This window comes from Arachis stenosperma, chromosome 5 (genome assembly GCF_014773155.1).
Source record: "Arachis stenosperma cultivar V10309 chromosome 5, arast.V10309.gnm1.PFL2, whole genome shotgun sequence".
NCBI classification, from domain to species: Eukaryota; Viridiplantae; Streptophyta; class Magnoliopsida; order Fabales; family Fabaceae; genus Arachis; species Arachis stenosperma.
Window position 1 is genome coordinate 77861347 of NC_080381.1, and position 20164 is coordinate 77881510.

The 20164-nt window shown below is 40.2% G+C and overlaps 1 non-coding gene across 1 annotated transcript; it reads left to right on the forward strand.

Annotated features, from left to right (window-relative positions):
- The first annotated feature begins 4128 nt into the window (after positions 1-4128).
- LOC130984856 (small nucleolar RNA R71) lies at positions 4129-4236 on the forward strand. The gene has a single exon (XR_009088762.1). It is a non-coding gene; the product is annotated as a small nucleolar RNA R71 (small nucleolar RNA).
- Positions 4237-20164: the final 15928 nt, after the last annotated feature.

Below are 20164 nucleotides of genomic sequence, written 5' to 3' on the forward strand. Positions count from 1 at the left end.
CGTGTAGAGACTCTCCTTGGAGTTAAACGCCAGCTTTTATGCCAGTTTGGGCGTTTAACTCCCATTTAGGTGCCAGTTCCGGCGTTTAACGCTGGAATTTCTGAGGGTGACTTTGAACGCCGGTTTGGGCCATCAAATCTTGGGCAAAGTATGGACTATCATATATTGCTGGAAAGCCCAGGATGTCTACTTTCCAACGCCATTGAGAGCGCGCCAATTGGGGTCTGTAGCTCCAGAAAATCCACTTCGAGTGCAGGGAGGTCAGAATCCAACAGCATCTGCGTCCCTTTCAGTCTCTGAATCAGATTTTGCTCAGAACCTTCAATTTCAGTCAGAAAATACCTGAAATCACAGAAAAACACACAACTCATAGTAAAGTCCAGAAAAGTGAATTTTAACTAAAAACTAATAAAAATATACTAAAAATTTTGGCATCTCACTCTATCCTTTGAAATTCAGAATGATTGGCTTCTTTAGGAACTTAGAATCCAGATAGTGTTATTGATTCTCCTAGTTAAGTATGATGATTCTTGAACACAGCTACTTTTTGAGTCTTGGCCGTGGCCCAAAGCACTCTGTCTTCCAGTATTACCACCGGATACATACATGCCACAGACACATAATTGGGTGAACCTTTTCAGATTGTGACTCAGCTTTGCTAGAGTCCCCAATTAGAGGTGTCCAGGGTTCTTAAGCACACTCTTATTGCCTTGGATCAACTTTATTTCTTTCTTTCTCTTTCTTTTTCTCTTTCTTTTTCGTTTTTTTTTTCTTTTTTTTTTGTATTCACTGCTTTTTCTTGCTTCAAGAATCATTTTTATGATTTTTCAGATCCTCAGTAACATGTCTCCTTTTTCATCATTCTTTCAAGAGCCAACATTCATGAACCACAAATTCAAAAGACATATGCACTATTTAAGCATACATTCAGAAGACAAAAGTAATGCCACCACATCAAAATAATTAAACTGCTATAAAATTCAAATTCATGCAATTCTTTCTTTTTTCAATTAAGAACATTTTTCATTTAAGAAAGGTGATGGATTCATAGGACATTCATAACTTTAAGGCATAGACACTAAGACACTAATGATCATAAGACACAAACATGGACAAACATAAAGCACAATTTTCGAAAAAAAGGAAATAAAGAACAAGGAGATTAAAGAACGGGTCCACCTTAGTGATGGCGGCTCTTTCTTCCTCTTGAAGATCCTATGGAGTGCTTGAGCTCCTCAATGTCTCTTCCTTGTCTTTGTTGCTCCTCTCTCATGATTCTTTGATCTTCTCTAATTTCATGGAGGAAACTGGAGAGTTCTTGATGCTCCACCCTTAGTTGTCCCATGTTGGAACTCAGTTCTCCTAGGGAGGTGTTCAGTTGCTCCCAATAGTTTTGTGGAGGAAAGTGCATCCCTTGAGGTATCTCAGGGATTTCATGATGAGTAGGGTCTCTTGTTTGCTCCATTCTTTTCTTAGTGATGGGCTTGAGGTCACGCCTTCTCAGTTGAACCGGCTTTCCTCTTGAATCTCTCTTCCATTGAGCGCCCTCTTCATGAATGTCTGTGAGGACTTGGTCCAACCTTTGATCAAAGTTGACCCTTCTTCATGGCCACAACTTCATAGAAGTGGTCTTGATGCACCCTTGAGATGAATCTCTCCATCTCCCATGACTCGGAGGTAGAAGCTTTTGCCTTCCCTTTCCTCTTTCTAGAGGTTTCTCCGGCCTTGGATGCCATAAATGGTTATGGAAAAACGAAAAAGCAATGCTTTTACCACACCAAACTTAAAAGGTTTGCTCGTCCTCGAGCAAAAGAGAGTAGAAGAAGAAGAAATGAGGAAGAAGGGAATGGTTATGTGTTCGGCCAAAGGGGGGAGAAGTGTGTTTAGGTTGTGTGAAAATGAAGGGGTGAAGAAGGGTTTTTGGGAAGAGGTATGGAGGTGATTGGTGAATGGGTGAAGAAGAGAGAGAGAGTGGTGGGGTTGGTGGGGATCCTGTGGGTCCACAGATCCTGTGGTGTCAAGGAAAGTCATCCCTGCACCAAATGGCAAGCAAAATATCGTTTGAGCCATTTCTGGCGTTAAACGCCGGGCTGGTGCCCATTCCTGGCGTTTAACGCCAGGTTCTTGCCCTTTTCTGGCGTTTAACGCCAGTCTGGTGCCCCTTTCTGGCGTTAAACGCCCAGAATGGTGCCAGACTGGGCGTTAAACGCCCAACTGCTAGCCTCACTGGCGTTTAAACGCCAGTGGGTTCTTCCTCCAGGGTGTGCTGTTTTTCTTCCTGTTTTTCATTCTGTTTTTGCTTTTTCAATTGATTTTGTGTCTTCTTATGATCATCAACCTACAAAATAAAATAACAAAGGAAAATATATAAAATATAACATTGGGTTGCCTCCCAACAAGCGCTTCTTTAATGTCAGTAGCTTGACAGAGGGCTCTCATGGAGCCTCACAGATACTCAGAGCAATGTTGGAACCTCCCAACACCAAACTTAGAGTTTGAATGTGGGGGTTCAACACCAAACTTAGAGTTTGGTTGTGGCCTCCCAACACCAAACTTAGAGTTTGACTGTGGGGGCTCTGTTTGTCTCTGATTTGAGAGAAGCTCTTCATGCTTCTTCTCCATGGTGACAGAGGGATATCCTTGAGCCTTAAACACAAAGGATTTTTCATTCACTTGAATGATCAATTCACCTCCATCAACATCAATCACAGCCTTTGCTGTGGTAAGGAAGGGTCTGCCAAGGATGATGGATTCATCCATGCATTTCCCAGTCTCTAGGACTATGAAATCAGTAGGGATGTAATGGTCTTCAATCTTCACCAAAACATCCTCTACAAGTCCGTGAGCTTGTTTTCTTGAGTTGTCTGCCATCTCTAATGAGATTCTTGCAGCTTGCACCTCAAAGATCCCTAGCTTCTCCATTACAGAGAGAGGCATGAGGTTTACACTTGACCCTAAGTCACACAGAGCCTTCTTGAAGGTCATGGTGCCTATGGTACAAGGTATTGAAAACTTCCCAGGATCTTGTCTCTTTTGAGGTAATTTCTGCCTAGACAAGTCATCCAGTTCTTTGGTGAGCAAGGGAGGTTCATTCTCCCAAGTCTCATTTCCAAATAACTTGTCATTTAGCCTCATGATTGCTCCAAGGTATTTAGCAACTTGCTCTTCAGTGACATACTCATCCTCTTCAGAGGAAGAATACTCATCAGAGCTCATGTAAGGCAGAATTAAGTCCAATGGAATCTTTATGATCTCATTTTGAGCCTCAGATTCCCATGGTTCCTCATTGGGGAACTCAATGGAGGTTAGTGCACGCCCATTGAGGTCTTCCTCAGTGGCGTCCACTTCCTCTTCCTCCTCTCCAATTTCGGCCATATTGATGGCCTTGCACTCTCCTTTTGGATTTTCTTCTGTATTGCTTGGAAGAGTACTAGGAGGGAGTTCAGTAATTTTCTTGCTCAGCTGTCCCACTTATGCCTCCAAATTCCTAATGGAGGACCTTGTTTCAGTCATGAAACTTTGAGTGGTTTTGATTAGATCAGAGACCATGGTTGCTAAGTCAGAGGTGTTTTGCTTAGAACTCTCTGTCTGTTGCTGAGAAGATGATGGAAAAGGCTTGCTAAACCTGTTTCTTCCACCATTATTGTTGTTGAAACCTTGTTGAGGTCTCTCTTGATTCTTCCATGAGAAATTTGGGTGATTTCTCCATGAAGAATTATAGGTGTTTCCATAGGGTTCTCCTAAGTCATTCACCTCTTCCATTGAAGGGTTCTCAGGATCATATGCTTCTTCTTCAGATGAAGCATCCTTAGTACTGCTTGGTGCATTTTGCATTCCAGACAGACTTTGAGAAATCAAATTGACTTGTTGAGTCAATATCTTGTTCTGAGCCAGAATGGCATTCAGAGCATCAATCTCAAGAACTCCTTTCTTCTGATTAGTCCCATTGTTCACAGGATTCCTTTCAGAAGTGTACATGAATTGGTTATTTGCAACCATTTCAATCAGCTCTTGAGCTTCTGTAGGCGTCTTCTTCAAATGAAGAGATCCTCCAGCAGAGCTATCCAAAGACATCTTGGATAGTTCAGAGAGACCATCATAGAAAATACCTATGATGCTCCATTCAGAAAGCATGTCAGAAGGACATTTTCTGATCAATTGTTTGTATCTTTCCCAAGCTTCATAGAGGGATTCTCCATCCTTCTGTCTGAAGGTTTGGACTTCCACTCTAAGCTTACTCAATTTTTGAGGTGGAAAGAACTTTGCCAAGAAGGCATTGACTAGCTTTTCCCATGAGTCCAGGCTTTCTTTAGGTTGTGAATTCAACCATGTCCTAGCTCTGTCTTTTACAGCAAAAGGGAATAGCATAAGTGATGTGTGGAAAACGATCCAACACAAAACTCACCGGCAAGTGTACCGGGTCGCATCAAGTAATAATAACTCACATGAGTGAGGTCGATCCCACAGGGATTGAAGGATTGAGCAATTTTAGTTTAGTGGTTGGTTTAGTCAAGCGAATCAAGTGTTGATTGAGTGATTTGTGTTTAACAGGAAGTAAATGACAGTAATTGTAAAAGGGGAAGGGCAAATTGCAGTAAATTAAAGAACAGGAAAGTAAACTTGCAGAATCTTAAAGAACAAGAAAGTAAATGACTGAAACTTAAAGTGCAAGAATTGTAAATAGCAGTAACTTAAATGGCAAGAAATGTAAATTGCTTGAATGTAAGAGGGGTTTGAGGACTGGGATTGCAGAATCTAAACAAAGAGAAATTAAATTGCAACAATTAATTAAGTAGAAGATGAATTGGTTCAAACAGAGATTCAAACAGAAAATGAAATTAAAGTGCAGCAGGGTTCTCAGAAGAACCAAAAGTAAAATTGGGTCTCAGGTCTCAAGAAACTAGGTAGCAGAGCCTAGATCTCTATTTGCCTTCCTAGATCCAAGCTCTCAAAGCAATTGGTAGATAATTGAAGAAGAAGCAGTAAAAGTAACAGAAGTGAAATTCAATTATGCAGAAAAAGATTTGAAGAGAGTTTGAATGGGAATTGAGACAGAATTTCCTCAATTTCTCACACCCAAAACTCAGAAACAGAAGAGTAGAATTGCCCGAGCAAAAAATTGAGGAAGGAGATCAGTCAATTCTCCCTTAATCCTCTGAACTCTCGGTCAAGTCTCTCAAGAACAATTGCCAAAAATTCAAAGCTCAAAGAGAGTGCAAAATTCAAAAGCTAAGCCAAAAATCAGTCCAAAAGTTCCTAATTACATCAAACTAGCTCCTATTTATACACTTTCTATTCTTGGATTTTGGGATTTGGATGGGCTTTTGATTTGGTGAAGAAATGAATTAAAATGGGGTTTTAATTTGAATTTTCGGCCCATGAGAAGTTGCTCCCAGGAGGCTGCCCTGCCCTTGTGGAGGGCAGGGCAGGATTTGGTGCATGTTGGTGCGGCTTTGGTGCGGCCTGGTGCATGTTGGTGCGCAAAACGCTGCCCTGCCCGCGCCGAGGGCAGGGCAGGAAAAATTGGTGTGCCAGAATGTGCCACGGTGCGTGCTTGGTGCTGCCAGGATCGAGCCTTGATGCGCAGAATGCTGCCCTGCCCTCGCGGAGGGCAGGGAAGAAAAATTTGGTGCTGCCAGGATTGAGTTTGGTGCGTGCTGGTGCTGCCAGGATTGTGTGTGGTGCGCCAGATTTGTTTTTTGGTGCGCCAGATTTGTGCGCCATCCAAATGCTGCCCTGCCCTCGCGGAGGGCAGGGCAGTGTTTCCAAAATGCATTCCCGTGTTCGAACCTGGGCGGGCACACACACTACATCATTTTCCTTGGTTTCTTGGCACGGCACTCAACCTTAGTTCCTTGCTTCTTCCTTGTTCCGTGCTCGATTCTTGTGGCATGCATGGGTGACATTTTTCCTTTGATTTTCTTCCTTGGTGAGCCCGATACTGCCCTTGTGGAGGGCAGGGCAAGGTTCTCTTCTTCTTGGTTCCAAGGCACAATTTTGTGCTCTGCCCTTGTAGTGGGCAAGGCAGAGTTGCCTTCCTTGCTTGGTTCCCTTATGTTGCCCTCCTAGAGGGCAGTGTGCCCTTGTGGAGGGCAATGTTTGCCTCCCCCTTTGCATGCGGCACACTTCCTCTTGCTTTGACCACATTTTCCTTTCCTTGGGCTACACTTCTTAGGCCACGCTTTTCCTTTTCTTTTCTTTTCTTCACCTACAATAAACCAAAACAACCACTCAAAGTATCACTAAATTCAAGAGGCTTATAAATCAATTAAAATTCAATTAAAATTAGCTTAAACCTCATGGATTAACATTAATTTCATGGTGGTTGCTTGATTTAGAGAAGTTATGCGTTTTCACTCCAAATCACTTACTTAGGATGCAAGAAAGTGCATAAATGCTAACAAAACAAGTGAAATTAGCTTGAAAAATGGGTATATGATGACTTGTCATCAATAAGTCTGTAGACCTCAGGGTCTACCCCATTAGTCTTGACAGTGTCACAGATTTGCAAGAACTCAGCCAAAAACTGATGAGGATCTTCCAATGGAAGTCCATGAAACTTGCAATTCTGTTGCATTAGAGAAACTAATTGAGGCTTAAGCTCAAAGTTGTTTGCTCCAATGGCAGGGATAGAGATGCTTCTCCCATAAAAGTCGGGAGTAGGTGCAGTAAAGTCACCCAGCACCTTCCTTGCATTGTTGGCATTGTTGTTGTTTTCGGCTGCCATGTGTTCTTCTCCTTTGAAGATTTCTGTTAGGTCCTCTACAGAGAGTTGTGCTTTGGCTTCTCTTAGCTTTCGCTTCAAGGTCCTTTCAGGTTCAGGGTCAGCTTCAACAAGAATGCCTTTGTCTCTGCTCCTGCTCATATGAAAGAGAAGAGAACAAGAAAATGTGGAATCCTCTATGTCACAGTATAGAGATTCCTTGAGGTGTCAGAGGAAAAGAAAAGTAGAAGACAGAAGTAGAAAATTCGAACTTATCAAAGAAGATGGAGTTCGAATTTTGCATTAAGGAATATTGTTAGTCCATAAATAGAAGGATGTGAGAAGAAGGGAAGTAATTTTCGAAAATTAAGTAAAAGATTTTGAAAACATTTTGAAAAACACTAATTGATTTTCGAAAATAAGAGTGGGGAAGAAATCAAGTGATTTTTGAAAAAGATTTTGAAATTAGAAGTCAAAAGATTTGATTGAAAATTATTTTGAAAAAGATGAAGTTAAGAAGATATGATTGGTTTTTTTAAAAAAAATATGTGATTGAGAAGATATGATTTGAAAACAATTTTAAAAAGATTTGATTTTAAAAATTAATAACTTGGCTATCAAGAAAAGATATGATTCAAACATTAAACCTTTCTCAACAGAAAAGGCAACATACTTGAAATGTTGAATCAAATCATTAATTGATAGCAAGTATCTTTGAAAAAGGAAAGAAATTGATTTTGAAAACATTTGATTGAAAAGATATGATATGAAAAAGATTTGATTTTGAAAAACTTTGAAAACTTGAAAAAAATTGATTTGAAAACAAAATCCTCCCCCTTGTGCCATCCTGGCGTTAAACGCCCAGAATGGTGCACATTCTGGCGTTTAACGCCCAAAACTATACCCTTTTGGGCGTTAAACGCCCAACCAGGTACCCTGGCTGGCGTTTAAACGCCAGTCTGTCCTTCTTCACTGGGCGTATTGAACGCCCAGCTTTTTCTGTGCAATTCCTCTGCTGTATGTTCTGAATCTTCAATTCTCTGTATTATTGACTTGAGAAGACACAAATTAAAAATATTTTTGGATTTTTAATAATCAAAATGCAACTAAAATCAAATAACAATGCATGCAAGACACCAAACTTAGTAGTTTGTATACTACTGACACTAATGAGAATGCATATGAGACACACAAAACACTCAAGTCAAGAGAATTTAAAGATTAGAGTAAGAAATCATCAATAACATCTTGAAGATCCTTGAGACACATGAATGAATGCATGCAATTGACACCAAACTTAAAATGAGACACTAGACTCAAACAAGAAATTTTTTTGGATTTTATGATTTTGTAATTTTTTTTGTGTTTTTTTCGAAAATTAAGTGGAAGAAGAAAATAAAGGTATCAAAATTCTTAATGAGAATTCCAGGAATCATGCAATGTTAGTCTAAAGCTTTAGTCTAAAGGAATTAGACATAGCTAGCTAAGCTTCAGCAGGACATTGCATTCAAGAGCTAAATTGATGATGATCAATCAGCTTTGGTGATGATAAGAACATCACCTTGAAACACTAGAATTCATTCTTAAGAACTCTGAAGAAAAATACCTAATCTAAGCAACAAGATGAACCGTCAGTTGTCCATACACAAAACAATCCCCGGCAACGGCGCCAAAAACTTGGTGCGCAAAATTGTGATCACTACACAACTTTGCACAACTAACCAGCAAGTGCACTGGGTCGTCCAAGTAATACCTTACGTGAGTAAGGGTCGATCCCACGGAGATTGTTGGTATGAAGCAAGCTATGGTCACCTTGTAAATCTCAGTCAGGCAGACTCAAATGGGTATAGTGATAAACGCATAAAGCATAAAGATAAAGATAGAGGTACTTATGTAATTCATTGGTAGGAACTTCAGATAAGCGTATGAAGATGCCTTCCCTTCCGTCTCTCTGCTTTCCTACTGTCTTCATCCAATCCTTCTTATTCCTTTCCATGGCAAGCTTATGTAGGGTTTCACCGTTGTCAGTGGCTACCTCCCATCCTCTCAGTGAAAACGTTCCTATGCTCTGTCACAGCATATGGCTAATCAGCTGTCGGTTCTCGGTCAGGCCGGAATAGAATCCAGTGATTCTTTTGCGTCTGTCACTAACGCCCCGCCTGCTAGGAGTTTGAAGCACGTCACAGTCATTCAATCATTGAATCCTACTCAGAATACCATAGACAAGGTTAGACCTTCCGGATTCTCTTGAATGCCGCCATCAGTTCTCGCCTATACCACGAAGATTCCGGTTAAAGAATCCAAGAGATATTCACAAGAGCCTTGGTTGCTTGTAGAACAAAAGTGGTTGTCAATCACCTTGTTCATAGGTGAGAATGATGATGAGTGTCACGGATCATCACATTCATCAAGTTGAAGAACAAGTGATATCTTGGACAAAGAACAAGCGGAATTGAATAGAAGAACAATAGTAATTGCATTAATACTCGAGGTACAGCAGAGCTCCACACCTTAATCTATGGTGTGTAGAAACTCCACCGTTGAAAATACATAAGAACAAGAGTCTAGGCATGGCCGAATGGCCAGCCTCCCAAAGAGGGTTCAATCATCAAAGTATGATCAAAAGATGTCGAATACAATAGTAAAAGGTCCTACTTATAGAGAACTAGTAGCCTAGGGTGTACAGAGATGAGTAAATGACATAAAAATCCACTTCTGGGCCCACTTGGTGTGTGCTTGGGCTGAGCAATGAAGCAATTTCGTGTAGAGACTCTCCTTGGAGTTAAACGCCAGCTTTTATGCCAGTTTGGGCGTTTAACTCCCATTTAGGTGCCAGTTCCGGCGTTTAACGCTGGAATTTCTGAGGGTGACTTTGAACGCCGATTTGGGCCATCAAATCTTGGGCAAAGTATGGACTATCATATATTGCTGGAAATCCCAGGATGTCTACTTTCCAACGCCGTTCAGAGCGCGCCAATTGGGTTTCTGTAGCTCCAGAAAATCCACTTCGAGTGCAGGGAGGTCAGAATCCAACAGCATCTGCAGTCCCTTTCAGTCTCTGAATCAGATTTTTGCTCAGAACCTTCAATTTCAGTCAGAAAATACCTGAAATCACAGAAAAACACACAAACTCATAGTAAAGTCCAGAAAAGTGAATTTTAACTAAAAACTAATAAAAATATACTAAAAACTAACTAGATCATACTAAAAACATACTAAAAACAATGCCAAAAAGGGTACAAATTATCCGCTCATCAGAACCTCTGCTGCACTTTAATTTCTATTTCTGTTTGAATCATCATAGCTTCCAATTCAATTTCTGCCCTCTTAATTGTTGCAATTCACATTCTCTTTGTTTAGATTCTGCAATCCCTGTCCTCAAACCCCTTTTATATTCAAGCAATTTACATTTCTTGCCATTTAAGTTACTGCAATTTACATTTCTTGCACTTTAAGTTTCAGTCATTTACTTTCTTGTTCTTTAAGATTCAGCAAGCTTATTTTCCTGTTCTTTAATTTACTGCAAATTTCCCCTCTCCCTTTACATTTACTGTCATTTACTTCCTGTTAAACACAAATCACTCAACCAACACTTGATTCGCTTGACTAAACCAACCACTAAACTAAAATTGCTCAATCCTTCAATCCCTGTGGGATCGACCTCACTCATGTGAGTTATTATTACTTGATGCGACTCGGTACACTTGCCGGTGAGTTTTGTGTCGGATCGTTTTCCGCACATCAAGTTTTTGGCGCCGTTGCTGGGGATTGAAATAGATTGACAATGATTAAGTAAGGTGGTGGTCTAGATTAAGCATTTTTTTCTTTTTAACTAAGCACATTAACTGTTTGACACATTGTGTCACCTAACCCTCTAACCACATTCTAGCATTAGAATGTCCATGTTTCATTTGGTTTGTTTGTGATTCTTGCAAGTCATGGAGGCTGAGGTGCGTGAAGAGGGAGTGAGCAACAATACCCAGCCTGCAAGAAGGGTGTTGGCCTCTTACACTATCCCCAATGCAAGAAACTGCGGGAGTAGCATACTCACTCCCAATGTTCATGCAAATAATTTTGAGTTGAAGCCTCAACTTATCACTCTGGTGCAAAACAATTGCTCCTATGGAGGAAGTCCGCTTGAAGATCCAAACCAACACTTATCCATCTTCCTCAGGATTTGTGAAACTGTCAAAACCAGTGGTGTGCATCCAGACATCTACAAGCTACTGCTGTTTCCATTCTCTCTGAAGGATAAGGCCACTCAATGGCTAGAGACATTTCCCAAAGAAAGCATCAATAATTGGGAAGACTTAGTGAGCAAATTCCTAGCCAAGTTCTATCCTCCCCAAAGGATTATCAAGCTGAAAACAGAGGTGCAAACATTCATTCAAAGGGATGGAGAGTCGCTGTATGATGCCTGGGAGAGATACAAGGCCTTAATCAGGAAATGTCCCCCAGAAATGTTTAGTGAGTGGGATAGACTCCAAAACTTCTATGAAGGGTTGACCCAGAAAGCTCAAGAAGCATTAGATCATTCAGCAGGAGGCTCATTGCAGCTAATGAAGACAGCAGATGAAGCCCAAAACCTCATAGAGATGGTGGCAAATAATCAATATTTCTTTGCTCATCAAAGACAACGCCAACCAGCTCAGAGAAGGGATGTGCTGGAGCTTGAAGGTGTTGACGTTCTCTTGGCACAAAACAAACAGATGCATCAACAGCTTCAGCAACAAATAGAAATGATGGCCAAGAAAATTGATGGACTGTAAGGTGTTGCAGTAAACACACAACGCCAATCTCAAACCTCACATGGGTGGAATCTATCTGAAGAAAGTTTTGGGACATTCAATTTTGATCAACAAAGCCCTGAGCAGGTGCAATGCATGAACAACACTTCAAGTTTATTTCAACACAATTTTCATGGTGATGCACACAAGACACCTTGGAAGACTCATTCTAATTCAAGGTGGGGTGAGCATCAGAATCAAGGACAAAGGGACTTCAACTCTGGCAGCCTCAGCAACACAAGCAACCATAACCATTCATCCAATAATACTAACCAATTCAAAAATTCACAAAACACATATCACCAACCCCATAATAACTTACAAAACCACCAGAATAACTTTTCCACATCCACATCCCACCCACAAAGTACCCCCACAATTAATTCAGAATACTTCCAACAACAACCATCTCATTTCACACAACCACAACCAAATTCAGACTCTCAAAGAATCTCAAGTCTAGAGAAAATGATGGAGAAACTCATGAAAAATCAAGAAATGGCAAGACAAGATCAGGAAGCTGCAAGGAAAGATCAGACCCTGGCATTCAAAAACCAAGAAACCTCAATCAGAAACCTTGAGAGACACATGGGGCAAATGGCTAAGCAAATTTCAGAAATGGATGAGAAGAGAGCAAATGCCTTCCCCAATGTCACTGAAGAACACCCAAGGGACAAAGGAAAAGCCACAAAATGGGAGGAGTGCAAAGCAATCACAGTGGGAAGTGAGAAGACTATGAAGAAGGAAGCCATCAATCAGGACAAACACAACAGAGAAGTTCCACAAGAAGAGACAGAAGGGAAAAGTAAAGAGGATCTAGAAACCAAAAATGCAAAAATTTCAAAGGGATACAAGAACACCCTTGAATCACAACTACAAGAGAAGAGGGAAGGAGTGAATCCTTGTGTCCCCAAACTTCCATACCCTCAGAGGTTTAAAAAAGAAAATGAGGATAAGCAATACTCAAAATTCCTGGACATATTCAAGACACTTAGCATCAATATTCCTTTCTTGGAAGCACTTGAACAGATGCCACTATATGCCAAATTCATGAAGGAAGTGCTGACAAAGAAAAGATCCCTGAAGGAAGGACAGATTGTTGAGATGACAAAGGAATGTAGTGCTATCCTCCAAAGAGAGTTGCCAGAGAAGAAAGATGATCCTGGGACTTTTTACATACCTTGCACCATAGGAAACATAACAATTGAGAAGTCATTCTGTGACCTTGGTGCAAGCATAAACTTGATGCCTTTGTCTCTAATGAAGAAACTTCAAATTTCTGAGTTGAAGTCCACACAAATATTTCTCCAAATGGCTGACAAATCCACTAAGCAAGCACTGGGAGTTATGGAGAATGTGTTGGTAAAAGTGGGAAAATTCTTTCTCCCTGTTGACTTTGTTATCTCAGATATAGAAGAGGACCCTAACACTCCCATTATCATGGGAAGGCCTTTCCTAGCTATGGACAGAGCATTGATAGATGTGGAAAAAGGGGAATTATTGCTAAGAGTGCATGATGAACATCTAGCATTCCATGTTTTTAAAACCTTGCATGAACCCATTCAAGAAGAAGATTTTATGAAGGATAAAGCCAGAGAACAAAGTTTGAAGGAGGCATTCAATGAGTTAACTCCAAGACTTCTAAATCCATGCTTGAAAGCAGTAGAGATGGTGCAACAAACCAAAGAAGTCAAGGAGGAACTAGATCCAAAACACCCAGATGAGAAATTCAACATCCTAGATAAAGAACCACCAAGGCAGGGAGTATCTCTTGAGAAAGAAGAGAAGAAGAGGCCAAGAGGATGGAGAAATAAGAAGATCCCTACTGAAGGCTTTTCACCAGGGGATAAAGTGGCGTTAAACACCCAACCAATGAAGGTGTCTCCACGATTATCTGAATACTACACTATGAACCGGGTCCTTTCACTTGAACACCTAGAGATCCTCAAAGAGGAGACTGGAAGGAAGTCCACAATAAGAGGTGAAAAGCTGAGGTACTATGATTTTCAGCCTCCATGATCAAAGAATGGAGGATGTCAAGCTAATGACAATAAAGAAGCGCTTGTTGGGAGGCAACCCAACCTGAGGTAGTTTCCTTTTTCTAGCTTATTTCAATAAGAAGGTTGAATAATTGGTCTGTAATGCAAGGAGCTAAGTTTGGTGTTGCACACCAAAATAATTTAAGGGAGAATGAAGGATTCTAAGTTTGGTGTTCCACCAAAATCTCATTTAAAAGAACATTCTCACTTCCTGCACAATGCTAGCTCCAAGCAATCAGACAAATTATTCAACTATTTAATTTCTTTCTAGCTTAGATTCCATAACCTTTAGCAAGGACACAGGGGTTTCAAATATGGTTAACTTGTTGCATCTGAGACAGTGGCAAACAATTAAGTTTGGTGTTCATACACCAAAACAAATCCAAGAGTCACACTCAATTTATGCATACTAACCATGCACTTAAGGGCTTGAGAAGCAAGCAACTTTGAGAAATATGCAGGGCATGAGTCAATAATTTAAGATATTATGCATCTTAACTCAAAGAAAACACAACAGAAGGAAGAATCAAAGGGCTGCAACTTCAAAGGTTGTATCTAAACTTAATCCCTACTGCTGTGAAGTGTTTTGAATATGGGAACCATTGTATATCCTGCTAAAGTGTTTATTTAGTTGCAAGTGAAATTGTTTGATTATGTATGATCTGCATAATGCTTGTCATTCATCACTTAGCTTTAATTTTGTTTTGTTTCCCATATGCTTGAATAAAAGAGATTTGGTTTGAATTGAAAAGTGAAATATCCAATGTTGCATAAGTAGAATGGAAGTTAATGGTGGTATATATGTTTGATTTAATGCATAACTCATGAAATAATTGCTGCATAATATCATTTTCATTCAAGTGTAAGTTAGCTTGCTGTTATAAAGATCCTCATCAATAAATAAAAAGCCCTTGAGAACAAAAATAGAAAGAAAAGGAAGAAGAAAAAGCCAAAGTGGCAAGAAAAACAAAGAATAAAGGTTGGACACCAATAGCTTGGACCCTAGGACATATGCCTGTGGTGTTCTTGTACTAAGATATGCTTGGATGAGTAAATTCTAAGGGGTATTTTAAAACCCGGTCACTTAGATCAACTGATTTGGGATGGCCAATTGAAAATCCACAATAAAGAGCAACTTAGATACAGAACATTTAGTTATCCAAAGAGATGCTGGGCATCAATGATCCTAGGAAGAATTAGTGAGCCAAGTGTCTGTGGTGGAGAGATGTTGAGTAAAAGAAAGAAACAAATAAAGCCAAAGGCTATTACTGCAACATTTGACACCAAAACCTCCAAAAGAATAAGCTTGTTAAGCATTATAAGAAAGAAAAGTTAGCAAGGGAGTGAGTAAAAAGTAAGTCTTATAACAGCAAGTTTAGCAAACCTTTGATGAAAAATGTGTATTATGTAACAGCAAACAATAAATTGAGTTATCATTGTCTGCATAAAGACCCCATAGATCAAGTTCTGCTATATGCCTAATAAGGATATGTGTTCTTTTCTTATTCATTTCAATTTCTCTTAGTTTTGATGCTTGCTTGGGGACAAGCAAGATTTAAGTTTGGTGTTGTGATGACAAGTCATCATATACCCATTTTTCAAGCTAATTTCACTTGTTTTATTAGCATTTATACACTTTCTTGCATCCTAAGTAAGTGATTTGGAGTGAAAATGCATAACTTCTTTAAATCAAGCAACCACCATGAAATTAATGTTAAATCATAAGGTTTAAGCTAATTTTAATTGAATTTTAATTGATTTATAAGCCTTATGAATTTAGTGATACTTGGAGTGGTTGTTTTGGTTTATTGTAGGTGAAGAAAAGAATAAAAGAAAAAAGCGTGGCTTAAGAAAGCGTGACCAAAGGAGAAGAAAGTGTGGTCAAAGGAAGGAAAAGTGTGCCGCATGCAATGGGGGAGGCAAGCATTGCCCTCCACAAGGGCACACTGCCCTCTAGGAGGGCAACATAAGGGAACAAGGCAAAGAAGGCAACTCTGCCCTGCCCACTACAAGGGCAGAGCACAAATTTGTGCCTTGAAATCAAGAAGAAGAAAATGTTGCCCTGCCCTCCACAAGGGCAGTATCGGGCTCACCAAGGAAGAAAATCAAAGGAAAAATGCCTATGATGCTTGCCACAAGAGTTGAACACAGGATCATGAGGAAGCAAGGAACTAAGGTCCATTACCGTGCCAAGAAACCAAGGAAAATGATTGAGCGTGTGTTTCTTCCCGGATTCGAACGTGGGACTTCATTTTGGAAACACTGCCCTGCCCTCCGCGAGGGCAGGGCAGCATTTTGTTGGTGCATGAATCTGGCGCACCAAGGGACATTTCTGGCGCACCAAATCACTATCCTGGCAGCACCAGCGCGCACCACAGCACGATCCTGGCAGCACCATATTTTTCTGCCCTGCCCTCCGCGAGGGCAGGGCAGCATCCTGTGCACCGAGGCACCATTCTGGCGCACCATGGTATGAATCTGGCAGCATCAAGCAGCGCACCAAGCACCCATCTGGCGCACCAATTTTTCCTGCCCTGCCCTCCGCGCGGGCAGGGCAGCATTCTGCGCACCAAGCCTGCACCACGCCGCACCAACAACACACCAAACACCAAATCCTGCCCTGCCCTCCGCAAGGGCAGGGCAGCCTCCTGGGAGCTATTGTTTTTGGGCCGAAAATTCAATTAAAATTCCAATTTAATTCAATTCTTCACCAAATCAAAAGCCCATCCAAATCCCAAGATCCAAGAATAGAAAGTGTATAAATAGGAGTTAGTTTGATGTACTTTGAACCTTTACTTTCACTTTTGAACTTTGGATATTTACCTTTTACTTGATTTTTGAATTTCATACTTCCTTTGGAGCTTTGAATTCTGCAAATTCTCTTGGTGACTTCACTGAGATTTCAGAGAATTAGGGAGGAGAATTGATCTCTCTTCTTCCTCGTTCTTGCTTGGGTCTTTTTAATTTCCTTGTTTTGAGTTTTGGGTGTGAAGAGTTGAGGAACTTCTGTCTCAACCTCCATTCCAAAATCTCTTTAAATCTTCTCTGCATAATTAAATTGAATTTCAATTTCCTTTACTGCTTCTTCTTCAATTTCTTGTCAATTGCTTTGTGAACTTGGATCTGGGAAGGCAATTGAGATCTAGGCTTTGCTACCTAGTCTCTGGAGACCTGAGATCCCAATTTACTTTTGGTTCTTCTGTGAACCTCTGCTGCACTTTAATTTCTATTTCTGTTTGAATCATCATAGCTTCCAATTCAATTTCTGCCCTCTTAATTGTTGCAATTCACATTCTCTTTGTTTAGATTCTGCAATCCCAGTCCTCAAACCCCTTTTATATTCAAGCAATTTACATTTCTTGCCATTTAAGTTACTGCAATTTACATTTCTTGCACTTTAAGTTTCAGTCATTTACTTTCTTGTTCTTTAAGATTCAGCAAGCTTATTTTCCTGTTCTTTAATTTACTGCAAATTTCCCCTCTCCCTTTACATTTACTGTCATTTACTTCCTGTTAAACACAAATCACTCAACCAACACTTGATTCGCTTGACTAAACCAACCACTAAACTAAAATTGCTCAATCCTTCAATCCCTGTGGGATCGACCTCACTCATGTGAGTTATTATTACTTGATGCGACTCGGTACACTTGCCGGTGAGTTTTGTGTCAGATTGTTTTCCGCACATCAACCAACAACTCTTTTCCCTCTTGCTTCCCTCCTCAATCTACGGAGGGTCCTCTCAGGTTCGGAATCAAAAGAAGTTGAAGCTCCGCTTTGTCTCCCTGTCATAAAACTAACAGATCACACAGCAAGCAAACAAACAAAGTGATTATTCTTGTTAGAGTGATTGTTAGTGTGAGTGGTGCAAATTATCAAACAGTTAGTGGATTAGTGAGAAAAATTATAAGTAAATTCAAAGAAAAAGAAAACAACAAAGGGATAAGGGATGAGGAAGAAAACTAATTGAATCTAAGAGTAAATGACTAGGCAAATTAAACAACAATAAAAAAATGCTCAATCTAGTGAACTTCCAACTTAATAATTGTCGATACAAAATTAATCCCCGGCAACGGCGCCATAAACTTGATGCACAAAAACTTGTCTCTCAACAAATTTTCCTTCAGCAAGTATACCGAAGTGTCGTCAAGAAAAAACTCACAATAGAGTGAGGTCGAATCCCACAGGGATTGATTGGTCAAGCAACTTTAGTTGGAAGAGTGTGCTAGTTGAGCTCAACAGAATGTAGTTAGGATTTATTGGAAATTAAATGGGGGAAAGTAAATTGCAGAAAATAAAGTACAGAATCTTAAATGAGGATTTGGGAAGATGAACATGGAAATAAATGGCAGAAAGTAAAGAGAATGGGTAAGATCAGAGATGGGGATTCATTGGGCTTAGGAGATGTTGCATTCTCCGGATCAAGTTCATTCTCATCTTTTCCTCAATCAATGTATTCATTGATCTCCTTGGCAATCTTAATTGATTAGATCCCAATTCCTTGGCAATCCAATCTCGCTAAGCTTGAACAATTGCCCAATTCCTTGATTTAATTGCTCATGGGAAGAGATGAAGTGTGGTCACTGGTTATACCACATGTATTTCCAAATCAAAGTGTTAGGAGGATTACATGTCACTATATCCGCCTAAACCCCGATTTGGTCCAACATGAGAAAGCATTTCTAGCATGATCTCCTCATCCCTTTTCCAAGGCTCACAGGAGATCCAATTATGGAGAGTTTCTTTTCCAAGACAACTAACCAATTAGATTAAGATTGAAAGCTTTCTAGTAAATCAAGAGAAAAGAAAGAGGAAGAAGAATGAAAACTATAATTGATCCATCAAATTACAATAGAGCTCCCTAACCCAATGAAAGGGGTTTAGTTGTTCATAGCTCTGGAAATGGAAATGAAAAAGGGTAGAACAGAATACATGCAGAAAGTAAATATATAGAATGTAGTTCTCCAAAAGTGCCAAAGCTCCATCATAGTTCAAAACTACTCCTATATATACTACTCTTCTTGATCTTCTAGTGAGTTCTCCAAGTCTTGGATATGTGCCTTTGATCTTGAGTTGAAGTAGTTACAATCTTCAGTGGGCTTAGCTTTGTTTGCAGAAAAAGTGTGAGTTAGGCATGGGTGTTAGTTAGGACGTTAGTGGGGTTAATGTTAAGTGAGGATGTGGGTTCGAGAACGTTAGTGACAATCACCTTTTCAACTAACATTCCAACCCAAAATGATCAACGTTAACTTCAAAGTTAGTGGCACTAACGTGATCACTAACGTTGCCTCTTAGTCCTTCGCAAACGTTATTGGGAATCACCTTTTCCAATAACGTTGCCTTATACCCCATTTTCCTACGTTAGAGTTCGCGTTAGTATAACTAACGTGACTCTTAACGTGGGCATGGCTAAGCTTCGAGAGTGTTAGTGACACTTACCTTTATCACTAACGCTCCAAACGCCCCTACCTCCCACGTTAGAGTTCACGTTAATTAGATTAACGTGGCCACTAACGTGGTAGTAATTGCCATCTCCAACATTAGTGACAAAGGTGAGTGTCACTAACGTTGGCTTATCATGCTTAGCTCCACATTATCTCTCACGTTAGTGGTCTTAACGTGACCACTAACGTGGGCACTCTTGGATCGGTCCATCGTCAGTGATAAAGGTGAGTGTCACTAATGTTGATGATTGGTTCTTCATCCCACATTAGAGTTCACGTTAATTGGATTAACGTGACTCTTAACGTGGCTTCATTATGCCTTTATGGAACGTTAGTGGCAACCACTTTTACCACTAACGTTGGAGCTCCTCTTCCTCCTCTACGTGAGCTACCACGTCAATGTAGTTAACGTGGCAACTACGTGGGCTATGATGGCTTCGAAGGCGTTATTGGCGATCACCTTTTCCATTAACGCTACAGGCTTGTCCCATTCCACGTTAGTGGTCACGTTAATTAGATTAACGTGGCTGCTAACGTGGTTCCTTCTTGCTTCCTTTGTCCTTAAATCAAGCAATTAAGGTGCATCAAATCTCTGTTCCAAATCATGAGATTATGCATCATCAATTTTGTCATACAATTCCTGCCTAATCCTCATAAAACCATGTAAAGTTCACAATAATTGCTTGAATCAAGGTGTAAGTGTATTTTCATCCAAAACTTGCCTTATTTACTAAGAAAATGCATGAAACTACCCTAAAACAGTAAAGAAAAGGTCAGTGAAACTGGCCAAGATGCCCTAGCATCACTGTCTCATGTAGGACTTCACATTTTCTTTGTGTTGGTATGCAATTTCCTCTTGCCATCCACTGAGTTCCTCCAATTTCTGCATACAGGTGGGATAATTGGGATTCATGTTGGCTACTGCATTGCACAAGTAGCTCAACTTAGTTTGTGCATAACAGTCATATTCCCTTCTTGCTACAGTTCTGGCTTCATAGAGGTGTCTAAATTCAACAATGTTCTCCTTTTGATGTAATTGATATTCCAACATCATCCCTAAACTACCTTGCAATTTTCCCCAGTCGATCTATTCTTGCTGCTCCTTCAGGTGTTCAAAGCTCCCTTGGAGGTTTTGTATGTTCTCATTCACTTGGTTCCATTGCTCCCTTTGGCTATTTTGAAATTGGTTGA